At 42.4% G+C, this 21,611-nt stretch overlaps 1 protein-coding gene and 1 non-coding gene across 10 annotated transcripts in view; both read right to left on the bottom strand.

The window, feature by feature from the left end:
* Window positions 1-21,611, bottom strand: part of LOC139578461 (torsin-1A-like) — a 42,009-nt gene that overhangs the window by 10,487 nt on the left and 9,911 nt on the right. Inside the window, exons 1-3 of one of the 9 annotated variants that reach the window (XM_071406079.1) lie at window positions 1,057-1,183; window positions 253-295; window positions 29-115 (exon numbers count right to left, since the gene is read on the bottom strand). The exons of 3 other annotated variants lie outside the window; for them this stretch is intronic. The gene's annotated coding sequence lies outside the window, so the exon portion shown is untranslated. 5 more of the 9 variants (XM_071406074.1, XM_071406082.1, XM_071406076.1 and 2 more) reach the window with 5 other exon arrangements.
* LOC139579914 (small nucleolar RNA SNORD74) lies at window positions 486-565 on the bottom strand. Its single transcript, XR_011675921.1, has one exon. It is a non-coding gene; the product is annotated as a small nucleolar RNA SNORD74 (small nucleolar RNA).

The following is a 21,611-nucleotide window of genomic DNA, read 5'->3' on the forward strand; positions in this document are numbered from 1 at the left end:
CAAGCCTAAATTAAACAAAGCAACCTACCCTTTGTCAAAGTTTCAGTCACATGACAAATTTCCATTGGCTTCTGAAAATGGAAAGGTCCCATGATCTTCATGCAGTGAGTTTAACCTACTGAAATGGATACAGATGGGAGCAAACAGCAAAGCTGCTTAGTCTTCATGGTGCATCTGCTGACCTACACATTCATTGTCTCACATGATAAAGTATCATTACTCGTTGGTTGAATGCAAAGTGTAGTAGCTTACCATGACAACAGGTTCAGATATTGGCATTCCCAGAGTAGGCCATCTGCAGATTAGAAATAAATCCATTATTTTTTACTCAGGAGACAGGACTGGCATCAGTAAAAACATTTCATTATTTTTCAGATTCCCAATGTTTTTTTTTAACAGTCCTCATTTACAGTACAAGACACTGAAACTGCTATAAAATACATGAAACATACCCAATGCCACAACTAAGTGGAAGTAATTATGTATGTTCCAAGTCAGAATGGTTGGCGTTTCCTCAATGTAACTCAGATGTCCCTACCAACACTTATTTCATCATGCAAGAAAGGGAGGCCCAGCTAGCCGGGGTACAAATTGACTGCGTTGTAGTTAATGTTCGGCGTTCTATAATTAAAGTGCACTCGAGTTCACTTGTTCCTAACTTGATCCTCTAGTACCCACCTACAAATTATTATATTAACTAAGCAGGCCCTCAATGAGTTGAATCAGGTGCTTTATCCAGAGCTACAACATAGCGCGATGTTGGGGGGGGGGGGTACTCTAGGACTTGAGTACGGTAACACTGTCCTAGAAGAAAATTCTGCTAGATTGAAAGAGACAAAAACGTGTTCACCACACGTGAGACACGTGGTGGAGTTACGCCTGCTAACTAAGGCTAGCGAGCGCAACACGACCTAGCTAGGTCCTTTCGCAAGATTATGACACATTTACCAGACATAACTAATAATCTATTACGGCAAATACAAATTGATAGATGACTGGAAGCATGTGCATTAAATACATAACCTTGGACTAGAAACTACAAGACAAAAATCTTACCTTTCTTCTAGATCGGAGAGGAGAAGGAGACCGATGAAAGGGTGGAGGCTGACTTTATATGGAATGTATTCGCATTGGTTTATGGGAAAAGTCAGTATCTTCTTCTGTGATTGGCCAAACACGATTTTATTTGGAAGACCCTCGCGGCGGAACACGGAACGGTTGGCTGGGGGCGGGTCGAACCCACCCACCACACTTTTTCATTTGCGCGCAGGCTTTCCAAACAGCGTTGTTCGTAAACTCACCGCTAGAAGGATTCCAGTTTTTGTCAAATTGACCTCAGTTGTGATTTTTCGTAGCAGGTTAGGATAATGTAAGGTAAGGTAAGGGAAATTAGGTTAGGGAAAGGGCTAGGGTTAGCAAAAATACTACAAATGTCAATTTTAGACGTTCATTTGACAAAAACTGGATGACAAGTTGTCCTTTAAAGTTCATATGGATAATATTGTGAGGAAGATTACATTGAAATTGGGTTTTTATTTTCGTAATAAGGCTTGCTTCCCGTTAATGGATAGAAAGAAGCTTGTTCAGGCCACTTTTCTCTGTCATTGATTATGGTGACTTGCTGTATGCAGCCTCCTCTTTCTTACAGAGACTGGACTCTGTTTATCATGCATTTTTGCGCTCTATTACAAATGCCAAATCACTCACCCACCATTGCACCTTGTACCAGATGTTGGGTTGGACCTCACTTTATATGCGCAGAAATCAAATCAAATTGTTTTTGTACAACAGGTGTAGGTAGACCTTACAGTGAAATGTTTACTTACAAGCCCTTAACCAACAATGCAGTTCAAGAAATAGAGTTAAGAAAATATCTGCTAAATAAACTAAAGTAAAAAATATAATAAAAAGTAACACAATAAGATGACATAATAATTACTAGGCTATATACAGGGGGTACCAGTACCGAGTCAATGTGCAGGGGTACAGGTTAGTCGAGGTAATTTGTACATGTAGGTAGGGATAAAGTGACTATGCACAGATAATAAACAGCGAATAGCAGCAGTGTAAAAACAAATAGTCAGGGTGGCCATTTGATAAATTGTTCAGCAGTCTTAGCTGTTAAGGAGCCTTTTGGACCTAGACTCCTCCCTATAGGCTGTCTCATCGTTGTCGATGATCAGGCATACATACCACTGTTGTGTCGTCAGCAAATTAAATGATGGTGTTGGAGTCTACGAAGCCCTTTTGGGTAAACTCCCTCTTTACCTCTGTAGTCTGGTCTCCTTCACCAGCAGCAGTTACCATACCTGGTCTGCTAGGTGGTTGCTACTTAAAGTCCCCAGGACATTTACAGTATTAGGCAAGACTGCCTTCTCGTCCTGTGCACCAGAGCCATGGAATAGTCTGCAATCCATGCTTCATCTAGATATGTTAGTGCCACTGAATGAATTTACATTTTTGATGGGAGACTCTGTTACAGAGGAGTATAAATGCCTTTTTAGGCTGGATCACGTTGTTGTATTGTTCTCCATTTTAATTCCGTAATGTATTGATTGTCGCTGCCCTCTTGGCCAGGTCTCCCTTGAAAAAGAGAATGGGCTCAATGGGCTTCTCCTAGTTAAATAAAGGTTCAATAAAATAAAACATATGTTCCATTATATTGACCAGAGATTGGCCGCTCTAACAATGACAATAAATGCCGTAAATAAAAAGGAAGGCAATCAGCAATTTGTTTTTGCCCTATTAAATGTGGAATAAATATATTGTATTTTTTCAACAAAATTATGATGCAAAACAAATGTCTGTAACTCATGAAATAGAAAATAAACAGATATATGTTTTGTAAAGCTGATCTTGTTAAAGAAAACAAAAAGCAAGATCAGGTGGGACCATTGTAGGGCAGATAGGCGTGTGAACAACCACAATCGTCCTTGCTATTCAGAAATTCTTGGGGCGTCCCTACCCCCACTGACGTTGACGTTTAAAATGGTTAAAGTACAGGTTATTTAAGGGTTAGGGTAGGGACGTCCCAATGATTCCGGATATCACTAACAGACACAACTCCGATATAAAGTGTTTTTTCTCAACATTTCCGGGATGTCATGTGTTCTTAAATCAGTACACTCGTAACAACCTCAGCATTACAAAACGTATATTCGATTAAATAAACCTCACGATGCAAATAAGCCATTACTATGTTGACCAAATTAGACACAGTATTGACCTCCACACAAAATCTACTCGCTTGGGTGAGCTGGAAAAAACGCCACCTGTTGGAAAAGACTGATTTTGGGGCGAGTTATCGCTCTTGCTTCGCCTCTTCCTCTGTCTTGTGTAGAGCGTGGTGGAATGCGCCTCAACCAATGAAAACGTGTGATCTGTTTTAGCACAAGAGCTCGTCAGCTTGTAGTTCTAAAACACGGAAACGAGTTACCCGTGTTCCGTTCAGCTATTGGAAAAATGAATGGGTTAATAATGTTTTGGAATAAACAACGAAAATAAGGTCTGAGGTGAACACAGGCTTATTAGATCTTATACGTTTTGTTCTATGAGATAATAGCAGTCAGTTAACTTGACCTTAATGAATTATGAAGCCTTTACGTGCATTTAAAAAAATAACATGAATTATTCCAAATTCACAAAAAGTGGCGTTAACTAATGAAAATGATCTTACAGGACAAAACGTATAAGATCTCCTAAACCTGTGTTTACCGCAGACCTTATTTTCGGTGTTTATCCAACCATGGCGGAGTTAGTGCCTACAAAAAGACACGTTACTATTTCTCTCTATTCTCATTGGCTACTGGGTCGTACCAATGAGGTATGGGTTGCACAAAAAAAACTAGATTTTTTTTTGTGTAAGACCCAGTAAAAATGTGGTAAATTAAAGCAGAACCAGAGAACACTTGAGAAGTTTAGCCAACATTTATTTTCTGACAAAAAATCCAATCTCTGCTGTGTAATATTTGTGTTGTGGAGAAATTACCAGGCAGGAGACGGGAGTACAGTTAGTTTTCCGTTTAGTCCAAACTTCTCGTGCTCTACAGTTCCCGGGCACACTAGTGCGCATGTGCATTTCCTATTAGGTGTAGTAACGTAACACTGTCGTAATACATCACCGCTTAGTAACAGTATACTAACTAATATAAACAGATGTAGATCCCAGATACTACACTCCTCCCCCATAGTTTTTAACTCCCAGAGAACAAGGTAAATATGTTAGGGAACTACTAATGCAATATCTGAACAATGCATTCTTAACATTTTTCAACTACTGGGTTGAAGCAGACTTTTCAGAGCCCAGCACAAATCCAGGGGATTATTCTGCCCCGAAGATGGAGTTTGTGTCCTAATAACTAACCCAGGTAATGTCCTTTTTCTTTCCTTTTATCTAGGACATATTAAAGTGTTTGTTTGTTTTACTGTCTGTTACCTTAAACAGTTCAACTCACAGGTCAAGCTTTTGAGGTGCCCTTCGCTGTCGAATAGGATATCTCCGCTCCTCCTGGGCTTCCGGTGGTGGGCCAGGTTCGGGTGGAAGGTCAGGCTCTATCTCTCCCGTACGTCCACAGTCAGGAGAATAGTCCTGGGGGTCGTTATTGTTCTCTCGGCGTGTCTCTGCTGGGGCGTTGGACCGTAGCAGATGATCCACATGAACGTTGACCTGGCGATGACCAATTTGGACTTGGTAAGTCAAAGGTCCTTTGCGTTGCAAGATCACACCTGAGTTCCACAGGCTCTTGGGGTGTCTGAAATCACGTACCATCACCCTCTCTCCCTCTTTGAATTCTCTGACAGTCTTTGAGTGTCTGTCATGAGCTTTCTTCTGCTGTAGCTGGTGCTTTGCCACAGTGCTTGACAAGTTTGGTTTCAACAATGTCAGGCGGGTACGTGGTTGGCGTCTCAGAAACAGTTCAGCTGGTGTACATTCCGTTACTGTGTGTGGTGTGTTACGGTAAGTAAACAGGAACCGCGGAAGCCTTTGGTGGGTGGGCACAGACTGAACCTCGAGTCTAGTCCAGGCCTTCTTAAAGGTTTGCACGGCTCTCTCCGCTGCTACGTTTGATGCCGGATGGTAAGGTGGTGACAGGATGTGCCTTACTCCATTGTTCTTGAGAAACATTTCAAAATCTTTTGACGTGAAAGGAGGGCCATTGTCCGATACGAGCTCCTTGACTAGTCCAAAGGATGCGAACAGGTGTCTGAGAAGATTGATGGTCTTCTCATCTGTGGTCAGTTGAGTAGGGAACACTTCCATCCACTTGGAATGGACATCGACGACAACAAGGAAATGTTGCTTGTCAATCTCGGCGTAATCCACATGGATGCGTTCCCAAGGTGTCGCAGCCCAGGACCATGGATGAAGAGGTGCAGCAGCAGGCTTGTTGCGAACAGCTTCACAAGGTGAGCAGTGGCCTACATGCTGTTGAATGTCCTGATCCAGTCCAGGCCACCACAGATAACTGCGAGCGAGTGCTTTCATTCGAGTGATCCCTGGATGTCCCTCATGCAGGTCAGATAGCAGTCTCCTCTGGAATTTGTGAGGTACCACCACCCTTAATCCCCACAGAACACATCCTTGATCAGTGGACAACTGGTCTTTCTTGTCGATGAATGGACCAAGGTTATCGTCATTTACGAAGTTTGGCCATACTCCTAATGTTAAGTCCAAGACTTTGGAAAGCACTGGATCTTTCCTTGTTTCCTCTGCTATGTCTGAAGCAGATATGGGCAGTTCGTCAATGAGAGAGATCTGGAAGACTGCTCTATCATCTTCACTGTCGGAGTCACTATTGCATGGTAGTCTTGATAGTGCATCTGCATTTGCGTGATCACTGGATCGTCTGTACTCAATCTCGTAGTCGTAGGCTAACAATATCAGAGCGCAACGTTGCATTCGAAGTGCAGCAAGGGTTGGTATAGCTGATTTTAGTCCAAGGATGGCCAACAGAGGCTTGTGATCTGTCAGCAGTTGGAACTTCCTTCCGTACAGGTATTTGTGAAACTTCTTCACTCCGAATATTATGCTCAGGGCTTCCTTCTCAATTTGAGCATAATTTTTCTCACTTGGTGACAGAGTCCGTGATGCAAATGCAATAGGGTGTTCTTCACCTGACGATAGAACATGTGAGATGACGGCTCCTACTCCGTATGGAGATGCATCACACGCGAGTCTCAGCTTCATCTCTGTGTTGTAGTGGGCAAGCCACTTGCTCTTTAGCAGACGCTGTTTGCAAGTCTTGAATGCTTCTTCGCATTGTGGGGACCAATTCCACTTTGTATCGGCCTGCAGCAGTTGGTGAAGCGGATGCAACAATGTGGACAAGTTTGCCACAAACTTTCCGTAATAGTTCAGGAGCCCCAAAAATTACCTCAGCTCTGAGATATTTGTGGGTGCTGGTGCGTTTACAATTGCTTCCACCTTGCTGTTGGTTGGGTGCAGGCCTTGTGCATCAATCTTGTATCCGAGATACTCCACTGAGTCCTGGAGGAACTCACACTTTCTGCGTTTCATTCTCACTCCGTATTTCTCCAGTCTTGACATCACTTTGTCCAGCACTACCAGGTGCTCTCCAATGGTTGGTGCTGACACGAGGATGTCGTCCATGAAGCACACAACGTTGTCTATACTGTCCAAGATCTGATCCATTGTGTGTTGGAATATCGCTGGAGCTGTCGAGATTCCATAGGCCAAGCGATTGAATCTGAATAGCCCCTTGTGTGTATTGATGGTCAGATACTGTTCTGACTCCGGATCCAGCTTCAGTTGCTGATAAGCGAATGCCAGGTCCAGCTTACTGAAAACCTTCCCACCAGCTAGAGTGGCAAACAGATCTTCAGCGTTTGGTAGTGGATATTCCTCTGGTAGTATGCAGCGATTTACTGTGACCTTGTAGTCACCGCACATTCTGACGGTCTTGTCTTTCTTTGGGACTACAACAATCGGAGCGGCCCAGTCGCTCCTCGCTACTTTCGTGATTATGTTATTCTTCTGTAGGCGGTCCAGTTCCTTCTCTACTGCTTCCTTAAGAGCATAGGGAACTGGACGTGGTTTGTGAAAGATAGGCTTGGTTCCTTCTTGCACTCTGACTTTTGCTGTGAAGTCTTGTATTTCGCCGTAGCCATCTTTGAAAAGTTCTTTGTGCTTCTCCAGCATGTTAGTGAGTGTAGCCTGACTCACTGGTTTGTCCTTTCTCAGACTGAAGATTTCTCCCCAGTTCAACTTGATCTTTTGTAGCCAGTTTCTGCCTAGCAAGGCTGATTTTTCTCCTTTAACAATGACAAGCGGTAGCGTCCACTCCTTCCCCTCATACCGGACTGGTACCTGGATCTGCCCTAACACAGGAATAGTGTCACCAGTGTATGAAAGGCGGATGGACGCTGGCTGAAGAGGGCACTCTTTCAGTTTTTCTTTGTAGAGTCTCTCTGGAACCAGAGATACAGACGCTCCGGTGTCCAGCTGCATTTTTACCGGTTTTCCCGCTAACTCCATGTTGAGATAGATTCCATCTTTTTGTTGTTGAGCTGTGTACACTGTGGACAGTTCCAATACTGTTTCAGTAGTACCTTCCTCTTCTTGTGCTGCGTCTGACACTTTGTGCACTCTTGCTGTGCGTTTTGAGGCTTTACACACTTTCTGTAAATGTCCAACCTTTCCACAATTGTGGCACTTTACATTTTGGAATCGACATTCACTGTGCTGATGATTATCTCCCCCACATCTGTAGCAACTTGGCTTAGACCTTTGAGATGTGGGCTGCTTTGTTCTTGTGTAACCTTGAGGACGGGACTGAGAAAAGTGTGACTTTTGTGAGCCTTTTTCACCACGTGCATCACTGACCTTGTGAACACCTTTCTGACGTTCTGCATATCCCGATAGCTCAATAGTATCCCTGTGGGCAAGCTCGAGTCCAAGTGCAATATCACAGGCTTTCCGAAAGGTCAGGTCCTTCTCTGACAGAAGCCTTCTGTGATATGCTTCACCTGTGAGACCACATACAAACTTGTCTCGAAGAGCATCATCAAGAAATTGTGCAAACTCACATGTACTTGCCAGCCTTTTCAAAGCAAGGATGTAGTCAGCCACGGTTTCCCCTTGACTCTGGTGACGTTGGTAAAATCTGAAACGTTCTGCAATGAGAATTGGCTTAGGCTTGAAATGCCTTGAAAGAGTTTGTCAGTTCTGCATAGTTCAACTCAACTGCTTTTATTGGTTCAATGAGACCTTTCAGCAATCCATACTCAGTTGGACCCAAAACACTGAGAAATACATCTGCTTTCTTTTCATCCTTGATTTCATTTGCAGCCAGCCAACGCTCAAAACGCTCCAAATAGGAATCAAAATCCTCTTTTGTAGCCTCAAACTCTGGTACTCGACCAATGGTTGCCATTTTCACAGTTAATTGTTCAGTTTCCTTATTCCTTGTATTCCTTAATTTTCCTCTAATTCTTCACTTCAGAAGTTTCTAATAATGTAATAATGTACACACCGTGTTACGTTCCTTCTTCCTTTTTTTTTCTTTTTTCTTGACAATATTTCTCCACCGAGATCGCCTAATTTCAATGGGTTCAATGACAGTTTTTTTTTTTTTTTTTTACCACCAGAGGGCAGTGTCGCTATTCTGGACTCCAATAGTCTTGCTACTTGGCAGCTCCTGAACACTGTACCTGCTAGCAGTGCTTAGCCTTTTTTTACTGGCGAAAGAAAATAAAGAATAACTGACGAATTACGTAATTATTTTGAGTTTCATTACTCACGCAACATTCTTCCCTTCAAGCAATGTCCGTTAAATAAGTTTAATCACCTCGTCGCCACTGTAATATTTGTGTTGTGGAGAAATGATTAGGCAGGAAACGGGAGTACAGTTAGTTTTCCGTTTAGTCCAAACTTCTCGTGCTCTACAGTTCCCGGGCACACTAGTGCGCATGTGCATTTCCTATTAGGTGTAGTAACGTAACACTGTCGTAATACATCACCGCTTAGTAACAGTATAGTAACTAATATAAACAGATGTAGATCCCAGATACTACATGCTGCATCAAGACCAAACCACATCCACAAATTGCGATGGATACAAGCAAAGAATATCTAATAATATGCTCTATAAATAATGTGCTCTATAAAGTGGCTATGATACACCTGCATTTTTTTCCACGCCTGGGTGCATTTCAATAGTACAGTGGATTCTTCTCCTTATTTCCTCCACCTGCACTGATGTGAAAGCAAAAAGGACAGGTGAAAGCAAAAGGGATTCACTATATTTCTTACAGCGGTTCATTTTTTTCAATTAGTGAAGATGAAGGCGAGAGGAGAAGAAGCCACATTTGAGATTCACCTTTGGTATGCGCTACGTGTTGAGCTCATTGTAGACTAAGCCGTGTTCGCATTGGCAGTTTGAAATGACTCAAATTCTATTTATTTGCATTCCCGATTCGAATCTGGTCTTTTCCCTGCAGTCTGAACAGCCAAAAAGCAATCGGATATTTCAAGCCACATTTCAAACCATCTTCGTAGGTGGTTTGAAGTCAGATATAAATCTGATTCCTGTGACTTGTGTCTGGTCAAATCTGATTTATTTGCCTGCAAGTGGTTTTTGGACTATTATTTGGCATATCTTGTTGCTTGCTAGCTACTCTGTTTACAGTTTGAAAATAACATGTGGTAGCTAACTATCTTAATTGTTTACAAACAAATCAGTGAATGTGATAAAAAGCTAAACAGCTACCAAGCTAGCTAGTCGACTGTTGTGGCTAGACAAATTAAGTTGGATCTTCTTATCCATTGAGGCTTTTTTTTTTTAAGTGTTCTTACACTATGATTTTGAACATTCAAGGCAACTGGGAAATATCCATGGCAGGTATTGTTGTCACCTCAGCTTGCTACATAACTTCTGAGTGATAGGAAGCATGAGCACCACCAGCAATCAGCCTACACCACTGTGCAAACACCCATCCTTACTATGACAACTAGCGTAGCCATGTCAGCAAATGACTGCTGTCTGAACACGCACCAATCCAATTTGGTCATTTGTAACTTGCTTTTTGGACAGTCAGTAGTACAAAACTGATATGAGCATGAAGGCCTGCAGCGTGAACAAGGCTTTAGTCGCAGAACAGCTAATTTCATATCACTTATAATCTGAATAGATACTCAAATACTATAAATGAGTATAATTTACTTTCTATCATATCAGATATAATAATGCCGTTTGAGATTCATTACTATAATGTATACTTATGTACTTGTACTGCTTCAGCCACAAGCTTTTTCAACGAAGGATGTCAAACACAGCGGTAAACTCATGGAGATTTAATATTATGCATCAATAAACATGAAAATCTAATACAATCAATGGTTATGATTCAAAGTAAATAAAAAATACATTTTGTTCCGATTGCTCTTTTGAAGCGATACTGAAATGTATGGCAAGGCCTTGATTCAATATTAATTTACAAAGTCATAACATGAAAAGAAAAATGGCTTGAGTTTGTAACCTCTGTAAATTCTATTATATAAGAAGATACAGTATTTATCTACTTTAGAGATAAAAGGATGATACTCTACCTTTACATTTCGGTTAAGTGAACTTGTTGAGTTTCTCACCACAGGCAATCATTGAGTGCGTGTATTCAGCAGGAATGTGCTCTCTCTACAAATGGTTTTGGTCACAATTCCTTTCCAATAACCAAAATGTAAATTCATGTACTGTATTACCTGGCCTTGCTTACTGATAAAACGTCTTCTGAGGGGAAAAGGAATAGATCTGTCTTTAGCTGACAATATTTCACATAATGGGTTCGCTGAAGAATATCCACAGTCATATGATTCATATGCTCAAGTGAAAGATAGAGATATTCTTTTAGGTACTTATCCAAACATCTGCTTATTTAGTTTAAAATGATGTGGCACTGAATGGGGAATGAACCTTTCAATTAAAGGCAGAAACAAGACAATTATTCTTTCCTATTTAACACCACCACTGGACATAATCTAACCTGGTATTACATTTTGTACCCTAAACCAAATTTAGCACTCAATAAAACCTCTCATTAAAGCGCCTTAGCATGTTACCCAATCACCTGAAAAACAAATCAAAACACATACATTTGTTCATAAATGTCACAAGGGAAAATTATAAACATGGTGACAAGTCCTCTTCCTCGACTCCACCTTTGTCTATCTTGCAAATGCAGACTTCTTGGGTCCCTCTTCTGGTCATCTTGAGCAGATAAACATACACTAGTCCAGGGGTGTCAAACATCTGGCCCGTAGGTGAAAAAAAACTCAATATACTTTAAAATGACAAAAATAAAATCTACACTGTGTTGAAATGATAATGGACCTACATTTACAGTTTCTTGACTGTGTCCAGCTCGCTAATAAATCACCAAAATGAAAGCCAGACAGTCAGGGAGCATCAGAAATTCAACAAAAAAAATGACGGTGAGGAAATAACACATTTTCAATGCGGCCCTCTGGACCTCGTTGAAGACAGAATGCGGCCCCCGGGGCAAAATGAGTTTGACACTCCTGCACTAGATGGAGTTAGTAAATGGGGAGAGAATGTCAACGAACTTGAGAGGGCACGAATGTAGAAAGGAAAAGGAATGATTCCTGATGTATTGCCATAGAGTTCATATCCTCAAATATTTACTACTGCCAGAAAGAAAGATAAATAAAATTTAAAAAAGAGAATATATATATATATATATATTTTCATCATAAGTATCTATATATAAACAGCTGTAGCTAGTTGTTGGCAAGCCAAGTTGTCCCCCTTGTGATTCCACCATAAGGCCGTCTAACTCCTGGAAGTACACCATTCATTCCTCAGTCACCAGCTTCCCTGAGATACAGAACGCTGTTTTTCGAGGTTTGTTCGATCAAAACACCCGCCCCCTCGAGGAAAAGAACAGACCCTTGAGGGATCCTCCTGCAAGATTGTGAGGACTTGTTTGTGTAGCCGAAGGGCATTGGTACTGTTTTTGTCATGCTTTTTTTAGTCGTTCAGGGGATGGAGAGGTGGAGGATGTGGGGTTGGCAAAACAAGGGTTATTCTTTTTTACATTGTAGATGTTTCATCTTGATTTCATTACATTTTTACTTTGAAAATGCAAAGCTGTGATCATGTTCAATCATCAGTCATTCCAAGGCTTGGATAAGAAGTGGTTTGCAAAAGAGTTCTTATTAAGACTCCAAGATCTGCATCTTTGGCCTCAGTGCCTCTGTGATCCAGTTCTTTTCAGTAGAGGCTCATCGTAGACCCAGCACTCCCCATCCTCATGGAACAACTACAGGGAGGAAACATGGAGACAATCAGAGGGGACTACAATACCGCTTATAAAAATCCAAAAGTCACAGCGCCTTCAGAAAGTACACACACCCCTTGACTTCTCCACATTTTGTGGTGTTACAGCCTGAATTTAAAATTGATTTAATTGTGATTTAAAAATATATATATATATCACTGGCCTACACACAATACCGCATAATGTCAAAGTGGAATGATGTTTTTCCAAATTAATTACAAATGAATAGTTGAAATGTCTTGAGTCAATAAGTATTCAACCCCTTTGTTATGGCAACCTAAATAAGTTCAGGAGTAAAAATGTGAGTTGCATGGGCTCACAGTGTGTGCAATAACAATTTTTAAATGACATTCTCCTCTCTGTACCCCACACATACAATTATCTGTAAGGTCCCTCAGTCGAGCAGTGAATTTCAAATACAGATTCAACCATAAAGACCAGGGAGGTTTTCAATGCCACGCAAAGAAGGGCACCTACCTATTGGTAGATGGGTAAAAAAACAGACATTAAATATACCTTTGAGCATGGTGAACATATTAATTACACTTTGGATGGTGCATCAATACAACCAGGCACTACAAAGTAACAGGCGTCCTCCCTAACTTAGTTGCCGTAGAGGAAGAAAACTGCTCAGGGATTTCACCATGAGGCCAATGGTGACTTTAAAATAGTTACAGAGTTTAATGGCTGTGATAGGAGAAAACTGAGGATGGATCAACAACATGTACAGATCAGATCTACAAAAAGTCAACAGAGACTGTACTTTCTCAAAAAGCTGGGATCTTTTAATGTTGACTGTACTGTACTGACAGAGTCAGTACTGACTATCCTACCGATCCTTAAACATCTCCAAAACAAAATTAAATCTAGAAACGGCTTCCTATTTTGCAACAAAGCATCCTTCACTCATGCTGCCAAACATACCCTCGTAAAACTGACCATCCTACCGATCCTCGACTTCGGTGATGTCATTTACAAAATAGCCTCCAACACTCTACTCAGCAAAATGGATGCAGTCTATCACAGTGCCATCCGTTTTGTCACCAAAGCCCCGTATACTACCCACCACTGCGACCTTTATGCTCTCGTTGGCTGGCCCTCGCTTCATATTCATCGCCAAACCCACTAGCTCAAGGTCATCTATAAGTCTTTGCTAGGTAAAACCCCGCCTTATCTCAGCTCACTGGTCACCATAGCAACACCCACCCGTAGCACGCGCTGCAGCAGGTATATTTCACTGGTCATCCCCAAAGCCAACACCCCCTTTGGTCGCCTTTCCTTCCAGTTCTCTGCCAATGACTGGAATGAATTGCAAAAATTTCTGGTAAAAATGTCTCTTTCAACAAGGTTCACAGAAGACACTGTCCTTCGAGGCAGTACCTACCAGAATAAATTGCATGAATCCACCCCCTCAATCTGCAACAGATGCACAGCGTTGTAGAAATAGAAGTAAGCCAACTACAAAATACGTAGCGATTAAAGATGCATCGTTATTGTTTTATATTAATACAACAGGTTTAAAGTCTTGAATTGTCTATTTTTGAAGGAGAGACAGGGAAGCAGATATGGGAGTTTTAGGTGAGACAGACAGAGAGAACAAGAGAGTGAAGGAGAGCGTAGACCCAGCTCCAGCAGAGGAAGCAGCAGATGCTGAATTTAGTTCAGGTGGTCTGCAGGAGGTAGTCTGTTAGGTGACAGAGGTGGCAGGAGGCATCCTCACAAGCATACAGGAGGCGGCTCAGGTGACAGAAGAAGGCGGCCTTATGAGCATACAGGAAGCTCAGGTGTCAAAGCAAGCAGCATGTAGCACAGATGTCATGCAGGAGGAGGCCATCATCCAATTGAAGGAGGTCTATAGTATAATAATAATAATACACCCACAGTGATTAATTGTACACACATTGAAACAAATATCAAAACAGATGTTTCATTTTTTAAGAGAATACAGCTCCTGGAAAATAAGCTGTCAAAATCTGCAAGACTAAAAGCCATCAAAACCAAGTACACCGTCATCTTATAGACTAGAATAACACATATGTTGACTTCTAATAGACAACATTAGGATTGGTTATACAATTAGGGTGATTTCATCATGCATTATCCTCTTCATAATTTGTAGAACAAAACAATATCCAATGTTGGAGGCCATGGAGTCGCTACCTCCACATCTAAAAGGACTTCTTCAAACTACAGTGCAGTGTGCAGAGAAATAGGAAAGGGCGGAGGTTCTCTGTAAAGATAAAACAACTTGGAATACAGCTGTACCACCACAGTCCTTCCACTTACAGATTTCGGCAGAAAAAATGTGCCCTCCATCGCTACCTTGCCCGCACCATTGCTTTCTATTCTGTAAGAATAAATATTGCATTTTGCTCTTACAAGAGGATTCATTTGTTGGACTGCATGTTTTCAGAAATAATCTAAAAGATGGTATTAATTATTATTTTATTTTGAAGCCTGGATTCCTTGACTCATCGAGAAGATGTTACTCCTGGTCAGAAATATGAAAACAGAAAGAAATGTGTCCCTAATGTTTGATGAAATGAAATAAAACAACATCTAGATTACAATCGCGAAAGGAACGTCATTGACAGCTTAACCACCAAGGGAGATGTTGCCAATCAGGCAATGGTTGTTATGGTTAGGAGTGTCACTTCGAAATGGAAACAGGTAATTATGTGACTGAGCTATCAGACAATACATGACTACTTTTTAACGTTCCTAAAATTCCACTCTCAAGACACTTCATTTACTTACCCCTGCCTTGTTTACGTCTCCCACGCAGGCATTTGGCTATTTCCTGGCTAAATCGGCAACTCCAGCCCAAGAGACTGCTGATATTGTGGCTGAGGCAATAAAGAGACTAAAAAGCATAGGACTGACTAAGTAACAATGTCTATACACAATAGTCCAGTTTCATCACTACTATATATTTGGAATTTACAGTAATTACTTTAAATGCGACAGGTCAACAATGTTGTGTGTGACCAGTCACGCTGTAATATAAAGTCTATGAAACTCCTTGGTGCAAGTCTAAATGCTGAGGAACACACTGACAGTGCACACTGCATCACAGTTGAAGACTACAAAATCCCCATCATCTTTGATGTTCAAAACTTGGTAAAATCAGTGCGGAACAACTTCAAGCGTCATGGGATAAAGGTAGATTCAAAGATTATTAAATGGAAAATATAAAATATAATTCTTTAACAATAAAAATTGACTGTCATTCCTTTTAACTCACCAGATCAGAGATGAAATAATTTGAGACCATCTGGTGTTGTTTTACAAGATGGCACACAATCAGGAAGTCACCAAAGCTGACGAACAAACACAATCTGCCACCCTTCACAAACATGTGAGTGAAGCTGGCAACACAGGTGTTTAGCCACATAGTCTCTTCAGGTAAAGAAGTACAGCAACATAAATATCTTCAATAATTTACAAATTCATACACTTTTTACATTAAGACATTAAACTAACCTGTTATTGCTTGAAAATCCTGTCTTTTAATTTTTTTTAAACTAGGCAAGTCAGTTAAGAACCAATTCTTATTTACAATGACGGCCTACCCCAGCCAAACCCGGACGATGCTGGGCCAATTGTGCGCGCCCTATGGGACTTCCAATCATGGCCGCATGTGATACAGCCTGGATTCAAAGCAGGGACTGTAGTGACACCTATTGCACTGAGATGCAGTGACTGTTGCGCCACATAACTATACAAATATTAATAAATGTTGGCATGAAAAGAAGCTACATCATAAAACATGATGTAGTAGTACTAATGAATACTTTACTTACTCAAGGGATGCAAACTATGATGCAGCTAGGCTAACTGCCTAATGAGGTGGAATGCACAGCCCAGTTATTGAAAAAAATGAACAAGCTGTTTTGACGTTCTGAAGTCAAGGTTTGTTCGATCAAATGTAAATGCAATCAGTACAGGGTGTATTACACAGTTTAAAACCTTGCACATAGAAATCACTATCAGACCAACACATGCTTTTTCCTTCTAGATCTTGCTGGGATAGAAATCCATGGAGGGCTCTCAGACAAGAGAACAGCTTCCATGTTTCAATACAATGGATTGAAACATGGAAATTTAAGTTGATTTAAAACGAATACATTAAATATGCCATGCTTCTTCCACCTCAAATTAGACTAGGACCCACTCACTGACACGCTTTGCAGAAACCAAGATAATATTACTCCTGTAATGCAGGACTATTTGGACTCCCATTCTGACCACTAAACACACTATTTGACCAGTGGAGGCTGCTGAGGGGAGGACGGCTCATAATAATGGCTGGAACAGAATAAATGGAATGGCATCGAACACATGGAAACTATGTGTTTAATGTATTTGATACCATTTCACTTATTTCGCTCCAACCATTACCAAGAGTCAGTCCTCCCCAATTAAGGTACCAGCAACCTTAAGGTACAACCAAAATATAAACCAGTGTATTTTTAGGTCAGGAACTACTCTACCATGCCAGCAAGGCTTCAAACTAACCCTACGGAGTGTCCTAAAAATAACTAATTAAGCAGATGAAAATGCTTTAAAATGTCTGTGCACAGCCAAACTTAATCAGGACAGTTTAGAGGTAAGTTGTGAGTTATAATGTAATATCATGTTTGTTTATGTAGGGTAATCATGCATTTCTGGCATTCATCTTGCATTTAATTAGAGGTCACAAACCCAACCACGGTCCAATACATGTAGTACTAGGCTAACGCGTACAATGCAGAAAGATGACCATTTCCAAATAATCTATGGGACCCGCAGCATTAAAGATGCTGACCGCGCCGCAATGATCGGTCAGGACCCGCAGCCCTCTACATTGAATCACTCACCCATTGTGCTAGTTGTTGTTGGTGCTCAGTCTCCAATGTTCTCTGCCATGTTTTCTTGGGCCTTCCTCTTCATCTCCTGCATTCACCTTCAGATGACAACATAAAAAGGAAATGAGATTAAAGATCAGAGGGTATTTCAAACGTTTATCCTAATGTTTCAGATGTATTTTTTTCCAGAATCGGTTCTCAGTTATTAGGGGGAAAGGTGGGAACAGATTCAACCCCTCTGCCAAAGAGTTTTCTGCTGCTTCAATTGCGAACATCCTCACTTGTGCAAGTAACACAAACTGCCAGACCGATCCAGATGACGACCTACTAATCCACCGCAAAGACACCACTTCTCCTACCCCTCTTGCTTCCGGCTTTAGTCCTAATGATGCGGGCCAACTCAGAGGATCCTCCACCGATCATCGCCAGTTGCATCTTCCCACTGCTTCAGACAGTGACCCTACAGCAATTACAACGGTAAACAACTTCAATATGACACAAACGACTTTAAAAAGAGGTGTTTGTATTACTCACAAATATTATTACCCCAATACAGATCAACACTGCCGAAGGGGCTGCAGATGGTGATTGTTTGAAGGATGAGATCCTGAGCGATATAAGCGAATGGCTTGCACATGATGTGCAGAAAACGCCAATCCTCCATGACTGCAAGGCATGCGAGAGGCTGTTGGTCCACATCGGTTCTGAGCATAACTATGCTAAACGATCTGACGCAACAACCTATATCAAAAGGAAGCGCTACACTGAGGACGCTAGGGTGGTGGAGTAATCTCAACTGCTGAGGATAATGGTAACAAAAATGGAGGACATAATTGACAAAAACCTTAGTCTCTGAGGAAAAACTGGCATTGTGTCAGGAGTAAGATTGCATCCTGGAAGGCCATGTAGAGCATGCCTAACCCCCCAAAGAAAAAAATTAATACACCATGTGTAGAATGCTAGGGCAACTTAGAAAAATTTAACGTGAAGTTAACGAACCAAAAACCACAGCACAGCGTAAACTGAAAAACTGAATTGTTTCACCGGATAATTTGTTGGGCTGCCTGGACCCCCGTATCACTATCCTGGTGAAGAGAAAATCTCAAAAGAAAAGGGGCGAAATATAATTACTGTAACGGCTGGTTTCCTCCTCTTCGTCTGAAGAGGAGGTGCAGCAGGGATCGGACCAAGACGCAGAGTGGTAAGTGTCCATGTTTTAATAATATAAACTGAACACAACAACAAATACAAAATAACAAAAGTGAAACTAACCGAAACAGTCCCGTGTGGCACAAACACTGACACGGAAGACAAACACCCACAAACCAACAGTGAAAACAGGCAACCTAAATATGGCTCCCAATCAGAGACAATGCAAAACACCTGCCTCTGATTGAGAACCATATCAGGCTAAATGAACAAACCTAAACATAGAAACAAATAACATAGACTGCCCACCCCAACTCACGCCCTGACCATACTAAATAAAGACAAAACAAAGGAAAATAACAGTCAGAACGTGACAGTACCCCCCCCAAAGGTGCGGACTCCGGCCGCAAAACCTAAACCTATAGGGGAGGGTCTGGGTGGGCGTCTGTCCGCGGTGGCGGCTCTGGCGCGGGACGTGGACCCCACTTCACCATTGTTTTTGTCCGCTTCCTTAACCGCCCCCGTGGCCTCTTATGAGCGGCGATCCTCGCCGCCGACCTTGGCCTGGGGACCCTAGCCATGGGTCCCGAATGGATAGGATACTCCGGCAGCACCGGAGTGAAAGACGACTCCGGCAGCGCCGGAGTAAAAGGCAATTCCGGCATCGCCGGCTTGACAGGCGGCTCCTGGCTGGCTGACGGCTCTGGCGGCTCCTGGCTGACTGACGGCTCTGGCGGCTCCTGGCTGACTGACGGCTCTGGCGGCTCCTGGCTGACTGACGGCTCCTGGCTGACTGACGGCTCTGGCGGCTCCTGGCTGACTGACGGCTCTGGCGGCTCCTGACTGACGGCTCTGGCGGCTCGGGACAGACGGGCGGCTCTGACGGCGCTGGGCAGACGGGCGGCTCTGACGGCGCTGGGCAGACGGGCAGCTCAGACGGCGCTGGGCAGACGGGCAGCTCAGACGGCGCTGGACAGATGGGAGACTCTGGCGGCTCAGGACAGACAGGAGACTCTGGCTGCGCTGGAGAAGAGGAAGGCTCTGGCAGCGCTGGACAGGCGGGAGCAACTGTAGAGAGAAACCGGAGAGACAGCCTGGTGCGGGGGGCTGCCACCGGAGGACTGGTATGTGGAGGTGGCACCGGATATACCGGACCGTGAAGGAGTACAGGAGCTCTTGAGCACCGAGCCTGCCCAACCTTACCTGGTTGAATGTTCCCCGTAGCCCTGCCAGTGCGGCGAGGTGGAATAGCCCGCACTGGGCTATGCTGGCGAACCGGGGACACCATGCGTAAGGCTGGTGCCATGTACGCCGGCCCGAGGAGACGCACTGGAGACCATATGCGTTGAGCCGGCTTCATGGCACCCGGCTCGATGCCCAACCTAGCCCGGCCAGTGCGGCGAGGTGGAATAGCCCGCACTGGGCTAAGCACGCGTACTGGGGACACCGTGCGCTCCACCGCATAACACAGTGCCTGACCAGTACGACGCCCTCTCACTCCACGGTAAGCACGGGGAGTTGGCTCAGGTCTCCTACCTGGCTTAGCCACACTCCCCGTGTGCCATCCCCCCAATACATTTTTGGGGCTGACTCTCGGGCTTCCAACCGCGTCGCCGCGCTGCCTCCTCATACCGGCGCCTCTCTGCCTGGGGGGTCAGAAAACTTTGGGCGGCAAATAGTACCACACATGGGCCAAATTTACCCTGCATTGTCCTCACTGTCACTCAAAATAATTCCAATGTCAGCCTGGTAATGGGTCTGTTCAACACGATTGTCAAATAATTTCGGTTCTAGCTTTATTGAGATGTAACAAATGCAGTAGAGTACATTAATTAATGCAAAGGCTATTAGTCTGCTCATCGAGTAAACAAATACGTCCTGTGCTCTGATGTGCGGTCCTGAGTGATTAGCTAAACTAGCTATTGTTTGCTATTTATGGCACGTGCATAATCTGGTTTATTGCTTTGTATTTTACCAGGAAAGTCAGTTATTCTTATTTACAATGACGGCCTACTCCGGTCAAACCCTAACGACGCTGGGCCAATTGTGCGCGGCTCTATGGGACTCCCAATCACGGCCAGTTGAGATACTGCCTGGAACCGATCAAGGGTGTGTAGTGACGCCTCTAGCACCGATTCAGTTGCAGTGCCTTAAACCGCTGCGCCACTCGGGAGCACAAACTCAATAGCAGCAAGCTAATCGCCATTTTGCGGGGAAATCTGCAGTATGTAATGAGCTAGCTACTCACGCCCATGTAAAAATGTATTAAGAGTAACGTTAATGGTTAGATATGGTTACCTCAGTTATATTTTACTAAGACTGCATGCCAAAAATCATTAATTATTTTATTTTTTTTAACGTTTTTTTTAACATCAAATCTATACAGAAAGTACATGTGGGAACACAAGTATATATAGATTATATACAATGGACAATCGAGCTAGAGGGTACAATATCACATTACAATTACACAAGGACCTTCAGGGACATACATACACTTACAATTCTAACAGCTTTTTTGTTGGTAGAGTATTTAACTGTCTTAAAATACAGTTCAATTTCTTTTTGTAGGGTAAGAAAATGTGTTTTTTTGTTTGTAAATTTGTGTATATGAAATTTGGCCAAAAGAATAATGAAATGAATTACATAAAAATGTTTCAGCTTATTTCTATCGTATGTAAAGAATCCAAGCAGTACATCTCTCCACAATAGTGTAAAATCTTCATAAATGTGTTCAATTATAAATCTACTGATGTCTTGCCACAGTTTTCTTACATGAATACAATGCCAAAAAAGATGCAACACTGTTTCTGGGTGGTCATTACAAAAGAAGCAATTTGAGTTGATGTTTTCCTTAAACTTCTTCATATAGTGGTTGGCAGGATAGTATTTATGAATAATTTTAAAGGAAACTTCCTTAATTTTGTTAAGTAGGTATGTGTGTGGCAACACCCAAACTTTTTTCAAACAGATATTATCAATAAATCCATTCCAATAAGGCATGACATAAGGTATAGATACAACATCCTGCTGAAACAAGGTTCGTATCGCTCTGTTGTTGAATGGACCAAAAGAGAAACAAATCTTTCCTACTGATGAGTCAACAGAGTCAATAGAAGGTAGGCTCTGAGGGTCAGGTCTTGACACGTTCCTGAATAACAGAGCAACACCTGAGGGAATGGCATCTAAAACAATTGCAAAATCTTTAGGTGTTACAGGGACCTTGTAAAGTGATAAGAATTCCTTATAACTGAGTAAAAGACCCTCTGCATTTACCAGTTGGCTCACCAATAGGATATTATT

This window comes from Salvelinus alpinus, chromosome 6 (assembly GCF_045679555.1).
Source record: "Salvelinus alpinus chromosome 6, SLU_Salpinus.1, whole genome shotgun sequence".
Classification (NCBI taxonomy): Eukaryota; Metazoa; Chordata; class Actinopteri; order Salmoniformes; family Salmonidae; genus Salvelinus; species Salvelinus alpinus.